The sequence below is a fragment of the Eptatretus burgeri genome, chromosome 10 (assembly GCF_056783735.1).
Source record: "Eptatretus burgeri isolate ZD-2024b chromosome 10, Ebu_testis_v1, whole genome shotgun sequence".
NCBI lineage: Eukaryota > Metazoa > Chordata > Myxini > Myxiniformes > Myxinidae > Eptatretus > Eptatretus burgeri.
Window position 1 is genome coordinate 92,941,297 of NC_140970.1, and position 11,755 is coordinate 92,953,051.

Consider the following 11,755-nt stretch of genomic DNA (forward strand, 5'->3'; position numbering starts at 1 on the left):
GGTTGACTCCCCTGGTGGGCTGGGCCAAATGCCCTGCATTGCTCTTTTGTCTTCCCACTGCCCCAGGGAGGTGGCTGCTACTCCTCTCACTCACGACCCAGGGCAAAGAACCACCACTCGGAACAAGGAACCAGAACCACAGAACAGCCATTGCTTCTCACGCTGAGCTCAACCTTTTATAACCCTCTGACCCCACCTTCAGTGTCTTTTCATCCAAATATGCAAATTTATGGGTGAGGGATTGAGCTCGTCTCTTCAGCCACTCTTATTGGCTGTACGGTTCGACATGAAGCCTGCTATGATTGGGCCATGCTCACTGTCATGTGGGAAGGGTGGAGGAGGGAGGGGAAGTGTGGAGGTGGGAAGGGAAAGGGGAGGAGGGAGGGGAAGAGGAATGGGACAGAATAAGGAGTGGAAGAGGTGAGGTGTGTCTGGAGGGAGGGGTGGGGTGGGATGAGGGAGGGGAAGGTTGGGAAGAGGGAGGGGAAGGAGCGTGAGGAGGGACCAGTCGTTACCCGGCAATGCCGGGTACCTTTACTGTTCTATAATAATAAATGACAGTGTGTCAGTCAGTCAATGTGTATGTTTGTCTCCTCATAACTCCAAAATCATGAAACCGAGTGGCCTGAGACAATGTATTGCTACGAAGAAAACTCAAGGGAGTGCATGAATGAAAACTGGGTCTTTGGTTAGATTTAAACACCCCTTTTGAAGGTAATGAAAAGTAAAACCAGAAAACAGGCTTACCTTTGGTCAGCCTGCATTCAGCAATCTCACCTCGGGTTCTAAATGAGCCATTTTGTCCACTCAGCTCAAAAATGCCTTGCCTTATACATTTATTGCACATCGCTGATCACTGATCTTCACACATACAAATCTCTGGATACATTGTCATGCTTATAAATGCCCGTAGATGACAGTGTTCCTTCCTTTATTTAATTTCCACAATGTGATAAGCTTTAGAATCTCATAACCTGAGCTGAATTAAAAAAACTTAAACTGCGGAATTGACCTCAGCAGCAGTTATGACTGCTAAAAAAAAACAAAAAAAAAAACGTTCATTTGTCCAATTCAGACATTGTTTGACATTTGAGGGGTCTCCGGGTGGTGTTTAGTATGACTGATTGCAAATTGTTTGTCAAGTCAGACACTCATTATCAAACGTTTTGTTGGAGTGGTTAAGCCACTTGGCGAGCAACCTACATGCTTGGTTACATGTGTGCGGTATGCAGGTTTTATGGACCAAACTCACCCCCCCTCCCCCCCGGACTCCATCACATGTTGCTTTACAGTAGTGTTTAGTCTCACTATTTTGAACATGCTATTTTAACATTCACCATTTTGTTAAATCCTGTACTAATGCCGGCACACCCCTCAAGTCTCTCTATCAAATGCAAGTCAACCCCCCTCCCTTTTCTCCCCGAGTCCCATAACCCAATGCAAGACCAGAACACCCCCTTCCCCTCCCCTCCTCTCTCCCCCATCCTCCTTGCTCCCACCCTCCTCCTATCATGTATAGCGACACGTGGTGAAGCACCGCTCTCCCCTCTTCCTCGCAGCCCCTTCCTCAACCTTCCTTGCTCCCCCCCCCACTCCTTACTCCTCCTTCCTCACCACTCTCCCTTCCCTCCCTCCCCCCCCACTCCTTACTCCTCCTTCCTCACCACTCTCCCTTCCCTCCCTCCCCCTCTTAATATTCCTGTCAGCAAAGCGAAGGATTGTATTTGCTAGTCTATAATAACAGTCATTGTGTTTGTGTCAGTGTCTCCTCCATAACTCCAAACCATGAAACCAAGCGCTTCAAAACTTTGCATGCATACTAAGGGACCTCCAACGTAATGCATGAGTGAAAACTGGGTATTTGGGTAAATTAAAAACGCCTTTTGAAGATAGTTAATGGGCTGATTAAATTAAAAACAAAAACAGGCTTACCTTTCATCAGCCCACGCACCTCTCGCAGGAATCTTAATCCACCATTTTGTTTCGGCCTTATCAAAAACGTCTTGCATTGGAAACATGATATACTCTCACAGACTAATTAAAGTATAATATGGAATAGGCAAAGCCGAGAAGTGAACGCAGAATTCTTCTTCCATTCGATGCTGCAATTTCCGGTTACTTCCCCCTGGATTCGGGATCAGCGATCAATTAATGTAAATCACGATTAAAAAAAATTTTTTGATGATGTGTGAGAAATCTTTATGATAAAAGTAGGAAGACTTAAAACTGCTAGAGTATTTACTCTCGAGTTTTGTTGTTAATTTTTTAGTCATAACGGTGTGATTGGGTATACAAGAGATCAAATTAATTATTTGTGCATTTCTATAACCGTGATAACACTGCTGCATATTACCTCAACATTACCTTCACAACAACAACTACACCGCCTAGAACAGGATCTCATCTAAAAAAATAAATATTACCTCAACAAGACCTTCACAACAACAACTACACCGCCGAGAACAGGATCTCATCTGAAGAAAAAAAAAATCCTCAACATTACCTTCACAACGACAACTACACCGCCTATAACAGGATCTCATCTAAAAAAATTAATATTCACCTCAACATAACCTTCACACTGACAACTACACCGCCTAAAACAGGGTTTTCATCTAAAAAAAATATATATATATACATATATATATATATATATATATATATATATATATATATATATATTGCCTCAACATTAGACCTCAACATTACCTTCACAACAACAACACCGCCAAGAACAGGATCTCATCTGAAAAAAAATTTCCTCAACATTACCTTCACAACGACAACTACACCACCTAGAACAGGATCTCATCGAAAAAAAATTAATATTACCTCAACATTCTACCTCAACATGAGCTTCACAACGACAACGACACCACCTAGAACAGGATCTCATATAAAAAAAAAACAAATATTACCTCAACATTACCTTCACAACGACAACGACACCACCCAGAACAGGATCTCATCTAAAAATATATATATTACCTCAACATTACCTTCACGACAACTACACCGCCGAGAACAGGATCTCATCTAAAAATATATATATTACCTCAACATTATACCTCAACATTACCTTCACAACAGCAACTACACCACCTAGAACAGGATCTAATCTAAAAAATTAATATTACCTCAACATTACCTTCACAACAACAACTACACCGCCGAGAACAGGATCTCATCTAAAAAAACAAATATTACCTCAACATTACCTTCACAACAACAACTACACCGCCTAGAACAGGATCTCATCTAAATAAACAAATATTACCTCAACATTACCTTCACAACGACAACTGCACCACCGAGAACAGGATCTCATCTAAAAAAATTAATATTACCTCAACATTACCTTCACAACAACAACTACACCGCCTTGAACAGGATCTCATCTAAAAAAATTAATATTACCTCAACATTACCTTCAAAACAACAACTACACCGCTTAGAACAGGATCTCATCTAAAAAAATTAATATTACCTCAACATTACCTTCAAAACGACAACTGCACGACCGAGAACAGGATCTCATCTAAAAAAAAATATATTACCTCAACATTACTTTCACAACAACAACTACACCACTGAGAACAGGATCTCATCCAAAAAAAATTAATATTACCTCAACATGAATCCTCAACATTACCTTCACAACTACACCGCCTAGAACAGGATCTCATCTAAAAAAATTAATATTACATCAACATTACCTTCACAACAACAACGACACTGCCGAAAACAGGATCCCATCTGAAAAAAAAAATTCTTCAACATTACCTTCACACCGACAACTACACCGCCTAGAACAGGGTCTCATCTAAAAAAAATTAATATTACCTCAACATTATACCTCAAATTACCTTCACAACAACAACTACACCGCCAAGAACAGGGTCTCATCTAAAAAAAATTAATATTACCTCAACATTATACCTCAAATTACCTTCACAACAACAACTACACCGCCAAGAACAGGATCTCATCTGAAAAAAAAATTTCCTCAACATAATCTTCACAACGACAACAACACCGCCTAGAACAGGGTCTCATCGAAAAAAAAATATATTGCCTCAACATTTACCTCAAATTACCTTCACAACAACAACTACACCGCCTATAACAGGATCTCATCTAAAAAAAAATTAATATTCCCTCAACATTACCTTCACACCGACAACGACACCGCCTAGAACAGGGTCTCATTGAAAAAAAATATATTGCCCCAACATTATACCTCAAATTACCTTCACAACAACAACTACACCGCCTTGAACAGGATCTCATCTAAAAAAAATTAATATTACCTCAACATTACCTTCACACCGACAACGACACCGCCTAGAACAGGGTCTCATTGAAAAAAAAATATATTGCCCCAACATTATACCTCAAATTACCTTCACAACAACAACTACACCGCCTTGAACAGGATCTCATCTAAAAAAAATTAATATTACCTCAACATTACCTTCACACCGACAACGACACCGCCTAGAACAGGGTCTCATCGAAAAAAAAAATATATTGCCTCAACATTATACCTCAAATTCCCTTCACAACAACAACTACACCGCCGAGAACAGGATCTCATCTGAAAAAATAAATATTAGCTCAACATTATACCTCAACATTACCTTCACAACAACTACACCACCTCGAACAGGATCTCATCTGAAAAAAAAAATCCTCAACATTACCTACACAACGACAACTACACCGCCGAGAACAGGATCTCATCTAAAAAAACAAATATTACCTCAACATTATACCTCAACATTACCTTCACAAGAACTACACCGCCTGGAACAGGATCTCATCTGAAAAAATTAATATTACCTCAACATTACCTTCACAACAACAACTACACCGCCTAGAACAGGATCTCATCTGAAAAAAAAAAATCCTCAACATTACCTTCACAACAACAACTACACCGCCTAGAACAGGATCTCTTCGAATAAAAATTAATATGACCTCAACATTATACCTCAACATTACCTTCACAACAACAACAACACCGCCTAGAACAAGATGTCTTCCAATAAAAATTAATATGACCTCAACATTATACCTCAACATTACCTTCACAACGACAACTTCACCGCCTAGAACAGGATCTCATCGAAAAAACAAATATTACCTCAACATTACCTTCACAACAACAACTACACCGCCTTGAACAGGATCTCATCTAAAAAAATTAATATTACCTCAACATTACCTTCAAAACGACAACTGCACGACCGAGAACAGGATCTCATCTAAAAAAATTAATATAACCTCAACATTACTTTCACAACAACAACTACACCACTGAGAACAGGATCTCATCTAAAAAAAAAAAATATTACCTCAACATTACTTTCACAACAACTACACCACTGAGAACAGGATCTCATCCAAAAAAAATTAATATTACCTCAACATTATACCTCAACATTACCTTCACAACAACTACACCGCGTAGAACAGGATCTCATCTAAAAAAATTAATATTACATCAACATTACCTTCACAACAACAACGACACTGCCGAAAACAGGATCTCATCTGAAAAAAAATTCTTCAACATTACCTTCACAACAACAACTACACCGCCTAGAACAGGATCTCTTCGAATAAAAATTAATATGACCTCAACATTATACCTCAACATTACCTTCACAACAACAACAACACCGCCTAGAACAAGATGTCTTCCAATAAAAATTAATATGACCTCAACATTATACCTCAACATTACCTTCACAACGACAACTTCACCGCCTAGAACAGGATCTCATCGAAAAAACAAATATTACCTCAACATTACCTTCACAACAACAACTACACCGCCAAGAACAGGATCTCATTGAAAAAAAAAATACTAGAAGCGAACGTAGTATTCTTCTTACATTCGCTTCTGACATTTCCTATATCTTGTTCACAACTTCATCCGCAATTTCCGGTGACTCGGCCTGGATTCGGGATCAGCGATCAAGTGACGTAAATCACGATTAAAAATTATTTTTTGATGATGCGGGAGATATCCTTATTAAAATCAGTGGAGTTAATATACACCATGTCTGATATTATTTGGGTCTTTCATGTCTCCGACGATGCCTTTATCTCCCGGCATGCATCATTCCCCATGACAAAAACCGGAAGCAAAAGGGTCATAGCCAACGACACGTATTCCAAATTGCCATGGTATTGTGTTGTTGTTGTTGTTATTGTTGTTTCCTATTTTCTCATGTGCATGCGTTAAGTAGTATTCACAAGATAGAAATAAAACCCAATCGTGTCTACACAACACACAGCGTTTAAAAACAACCGGAAGCAAAAGGGTCATAGCCATGACACGGATTCCAAATAGTCAGGGGTATTGTGTTGTTGTTGTTTCCTATTATCTCATGTGCACGCGTTAAGTATGAAGCTCACTGCGTTCGCTATTAACCAGCAGAACTGCTGTGGAGGCAGAGTTCGGAAGGCAAAATAAGTTAAACAAGTCTGAAGACGACGATGGTTGACGAGCGGTATTTGACGATGTAGATTGTTTCAGAAGTCAAGGATGAGACAATGTGATGATGTTTGACCAAGTTATAAAAATGATCAACATGATGTGGTACGAGTGACAGGTTATTAGCTGCAAAATGTCGAATACCCGGTTTCGTTCAACTTCTTTCAAAATTTGATCTTTGCATAACCTTTACAGGTCACAAAACAATGTTGTGGACATTAAAATAAGGAAACAGGATATGTGCTATAGCTTATTGGAGTTAGTTCGTCGAAGAAGGTCGAAAACCCGGTTCGATTCCCACAACTTTGAAAATTTGACCTTTGTGGCCCTTAAAGGTCAAAGGTCAAGGATTATGACCTTTGGTGCAAAACTTCCTCTGGAACATTCCAGGAACAATATAACGTCATATCGGCTATATTGCTATATGACATTTCGCACTCCTCGGATTATCCATACTTTGATGAAATAGGCGTAAAAAACAAACTTGAAGGGGGCGCCACGGGCAAGGTGTTCGAGATAGAGAAAAATGGATTCAAGACTTTAGGTGGGAATGACCTCAAGTTTATGCATAAAAAATATTGTCGTCCTTGCTCTCAAAGTTTTGGGCGTCGTATGATTTTTATGTCAAAATTCGCAATTTTCTAAGTTTTTGACCTTGTGACCTTGACCTTTCGATGAAAATGAAAAATCGGATGACGACAAGTTTTAGATAATTAATTTTGCTATTCAAATACCGAAGAACCCATTCCATTCAGTCAATTCCCTTGGAGAAGATAGATTTTTAATCCGACTACCCCCTAAAAATGGCTATTTTTTGTGCGTGGCTCTGCCCACAATGGGCGTAGCCATGCCCTCATCCAGGAAAACCAAACTGGACATCGATATCGAACACATAACCAAGTTTCATCAAGATCGGATCAAAGTCTACCGAGTTATGCTCTGGACAGACAGACAGACACACAGACATAACGAATATAGTGGTCACTCTGGCTGGCACTCGTGAACCAATAAAAGGTTGAAATAAAAGAATGATGAGCATAATGGAAGGATTACAGCGAGTTAAGCAACGGAACAAGCAAACTCCAAATTCAAGAGGGATTTGGAAAATTTACTCTTTGAAAAAATTCAACTCGATTTCATTTGCTGTCAGGAACGCATTCCCCCTGCAATGCATTTTAACTCAATGGGATTTTGAGGTTTCATTTCAACGAGGCTGTTTTTCAGGAAGGTATCTGTGACATAAATTCGGAAGTGCCTGTAAATTATTACGTGTGTGTGTGTGTGTGTGTGTGTGTGTGTGTGTGTGTGTGTGTGTGTGTGTGTGTGTGTGTGTGTGTGTGTGTGTGTGTACAGTGGCCTGCAAAAGTATTCACCCCCACCCCCTCCAAAACTCACATTTTGATGTGATGAGCTTATTTCATGATGTTTTCAAATCAAACTTAACATATATAGAGTCTTTCCAAACTACTCCAAAGCGATAAAGCTAAAAATGCAGATAAAATATGAATAAGTTACATGTTGTTGTTGTTGTTGTTGTTGTTGTTGTTGTTGTTGTTGTTGTTGTTGTTGTTCTTGTTCTTGTTCTTGTTCTTGTTCTTGTTCTTGTTCTTGTTGTTCTTGTTGTTGTTGTTGTTGTTGCCACTCTTCTGCCTGTCCTCCTTCCGAGACCAGCAAAATGAGTGCCAGCTTGCTGGTATCCCGTGTCGGAGTAGCGACCTGTCCAGGATTGCGCCCAAGAGCCAAGGAGACTACTTTAGCAGCACCAATGCTCTGCACAGAGTATGGTCCCAATGGATGGATGGATGGATGGATGGAGTTACTCTGGTCACTTGTGCATGTTGCTGTGTTTGAACCTCAGGAGTAACTGCTGAAATATATCAGTCCAGATTCTTCTTGATATCTTTGTTCTTCGTTCCTTTCACACTTCTTTGTCAATTTCGTTTTTCACAATTCTCTTTATTCACTCGTTTTCTTGCTTTTTCTTCTTTTTCATCTCTTTTACTCTGTATACCTCTCATTCGTTATCTCTCTATCACAGGAGAAGTGAATTCTTGCAGAAATTTGGCTGTGGCTCACCAAGGCTCACTTGGCTGTGCATGGATGGATTTGAGGGTGGTGGAGTAGCAGCTGAAACCCGAATCCTGTCAGGGTTCCTCCTAATGACTCCATCTTTGCTCTTTCCTTCTTTGGGTTCCTTCTTGGTCTTCCGTTTCATTACATCAACAGACAAAACTCGAAGGGCAATCGGTAGAGTGCATACCTCCGCCACACAATGAATGATCCAGTGGAACATTTTGGGCCCAACAATTTTTGAAATACTTTATCATGTGAGATATCATTTTTGGCACAATCTCTTAATGATGAAGAATCACTTCAAAATAAAAAAGTAGGATCACTGGAACTGCAGCTTATCCGGGCTCTGGCCGAATGTTGGAACCCAAATTTGGCAACATTCTAACTCGTGGATCAGGAGAAGTAAATTTTGGAAGGAATTTGCGTGACCGCCATTTTGACGCACGTCTGGTCATATGATCAAGATGGCCTTCGCAATTTAACATCAAGACTGTTTCCTTATGCTGCAACCAAAATTTGGTAGCATTCTGACTGGTGGGTTTGGAGAAAAAGATTTTTGAAGAAATTTACTATGTCGGCCATTTTGACCTACTTAAAGTCATGTGACCGGAATGAGGTTTGCAATCCCTGTTACCAGTCAGGAAAGGAACATTGCTGTCAAATTTCAGCTGGATTGGCCGGAGAAGTCGAAAATGGAGATGTACGGATGGTGCGCAATGACAATACCTTATCTGGAATGTAACTTCCAGATATGCGAAAAATTGTCTCATCTGAATCCAGATTTGGATCTTCATCAGTTGAATCCCTTTGTCCTTGTCACACACCCAACGTTTCCACCAAGTTTCGTCCGAATCTGTCCACAACTTCTTGAGATATCCTGCATACAAACACACACACACACACACACACACACACACACACACACACACACACACACACACACACACACACACACACACACACACACACACACACACACACACACACACACACACACACACACACACACAACCATTTAAAGGCCATTTTCCCCACTGAAGCGGGGGTTAGCCTTGCGGGCCCCATGACAATCTTCTCCACTTTACCCTGTTTTCTGCATCTCCCCTTCTTAATCCCCTTGCCCACATTTCCTCTTCCACCACCTTTAGCCAAGTTTTTCTCGGTCTTCCCCGTCCTCTACTTCCGACTACACTCATTTCCAACACTCCTCTCACCCAGTCACTTTCATCCTTCCTCAACACATGACCCAACCATCTCAACCTGTTTCTCTTCACAACCTCCATCACAGACTCTATTCCCATCATCTTCCACAAGTCATCATTTGTCTTCCTCTCTCTCAACAATACTCCACACATCCACCGAACCATTCGCATTTCCACCCTTTCCAGCCTTTGTTGCTGCTCCATATTCAGTACCCATGTCTCACTCCCATAAATCATCGTACTCCTCACACATGTAGCATACACCTTTCCCTTCAGCTTCAACGACACTCCCCTCTTCGTCAGCACGCCACTCAGTTCCCGAAACTTCTTCCATGCACATCTCACTCTAGCAACCGTCGAAGAGTCTGATCCACCTTCCCCATTCAGCATGTCTCCGAGAGAAAAAAATGTTTTCACCCCTTCCAGCTTCACACCATCTCCAAGATCCAACTCAACAATTCCTTCATCTGCAGCTCCCTCTATGCACACCTTACACTTGAATGTAGCTGCCACACTGGTTAATGACCCTCTCACCCCACTACATTTTCGATGAACCCATTCAGCACACATTGTACACTGAATGGAGTTCACTCCGACACCCTTCCTGCACACAGCACACGGCCACTTCCCAGTCCTTTCCACCTCACCACATGCTTTACCACTTGCCATCACCTTCGTCTTTCCGATATTCACCTTCAAACCTTTTGCCTCCATACATTCCTTCCACTTGTTCATCTTCTCCTTCAGTCCATCCATACTCTCTGCAATCAACACCAGATCATCTGCATACAGCAGCTCCCACGGTAAACCCTCCTTTACCCTCCGAGCCAGCACCTCCATCACAACTACAAATACAAGTGGACTTAGTACCGACCCCTGGTGCACTCCTACCCTCACCTCAAACTCACCACTGTTCCCATCCTTCGTCCTTACAGCTGTGCGTGCTCTCTCATACATGGCCATCACTACTCTGATCAACCATTCCTCCACTCCGAACATCCTCAATGCCCATGTCATAACTTCACGTGGAACCCTATCAAATGCTTTCTCCAGATCAACAAACCCAACAAACAACTTCTTCCTCTTCTCCATGTACTTCTCCTACAACTGCCTTACAATAAAAATTGCATCTGTCGTTCCTCTTCCTGGCATAAATCCAAACTGCATTTCGTCAATCTTTACCTTCTTCCTTATCCTCTTCTCCAACACCCTTTCCAATACCTTCATTCCATGCTCCAATAACTTTATTGCTCTATAGGAGCCACAGTCCAGAGGGTCACCTTTCCCCTTGTACAGAGGGATGAGGGTACTCAGTTCCCAATCCACTGGAATGCGGCCTTCTTTCACCACCAGATTACAGATCTCTGTCATTCTCTTCACACCCCAACTTCCCGCTGCCTTCAACATATCTCCCACAACTCCCGTCGGCCATCCTGCTTTTCTACTCTTCATTGCTCTTATATCTTCCTCAACTTCCTTCTCAGTTATCTTCTCTGCTGGTCCTAAAACCTGGTTACTCTCGATGTTGCTATCCCATTCATTTTCTACATTCAACAGCCTTTCCATATATCTCTTCCATCTTCCTTTAATTCCATCTGAGTCCACAACGATTTGTCCCACTTCATCCTTCAAGCAACTCACCCCCATCACATCAAACCTCTCTCTCGCTATCTGCTTTGCAATCCTGAATACCGCTCTCTTACCCTCCTCCGAATCCAAGCGTTCTCCAAACATTTTCCTATGGGCCTCCTGCGCCTTTGCAACCTCTTTCTTTGCAGCCTTCTTGGCTTCCTTATAACTTTCATGTGCTGCCTATTCTTCCACCGTACCCTTCGCCTTTTGCCATTCCTTGAAATTCTTCCTCTTCTCTTCAATCGTCTTTCCAACTTCATCGCCACCACCATGTTTCCGAGTGCCTCGGTGGTCCTTTTGTCCATCCACATACCTCACCAACGGCTCCCAATAGACTATCTTT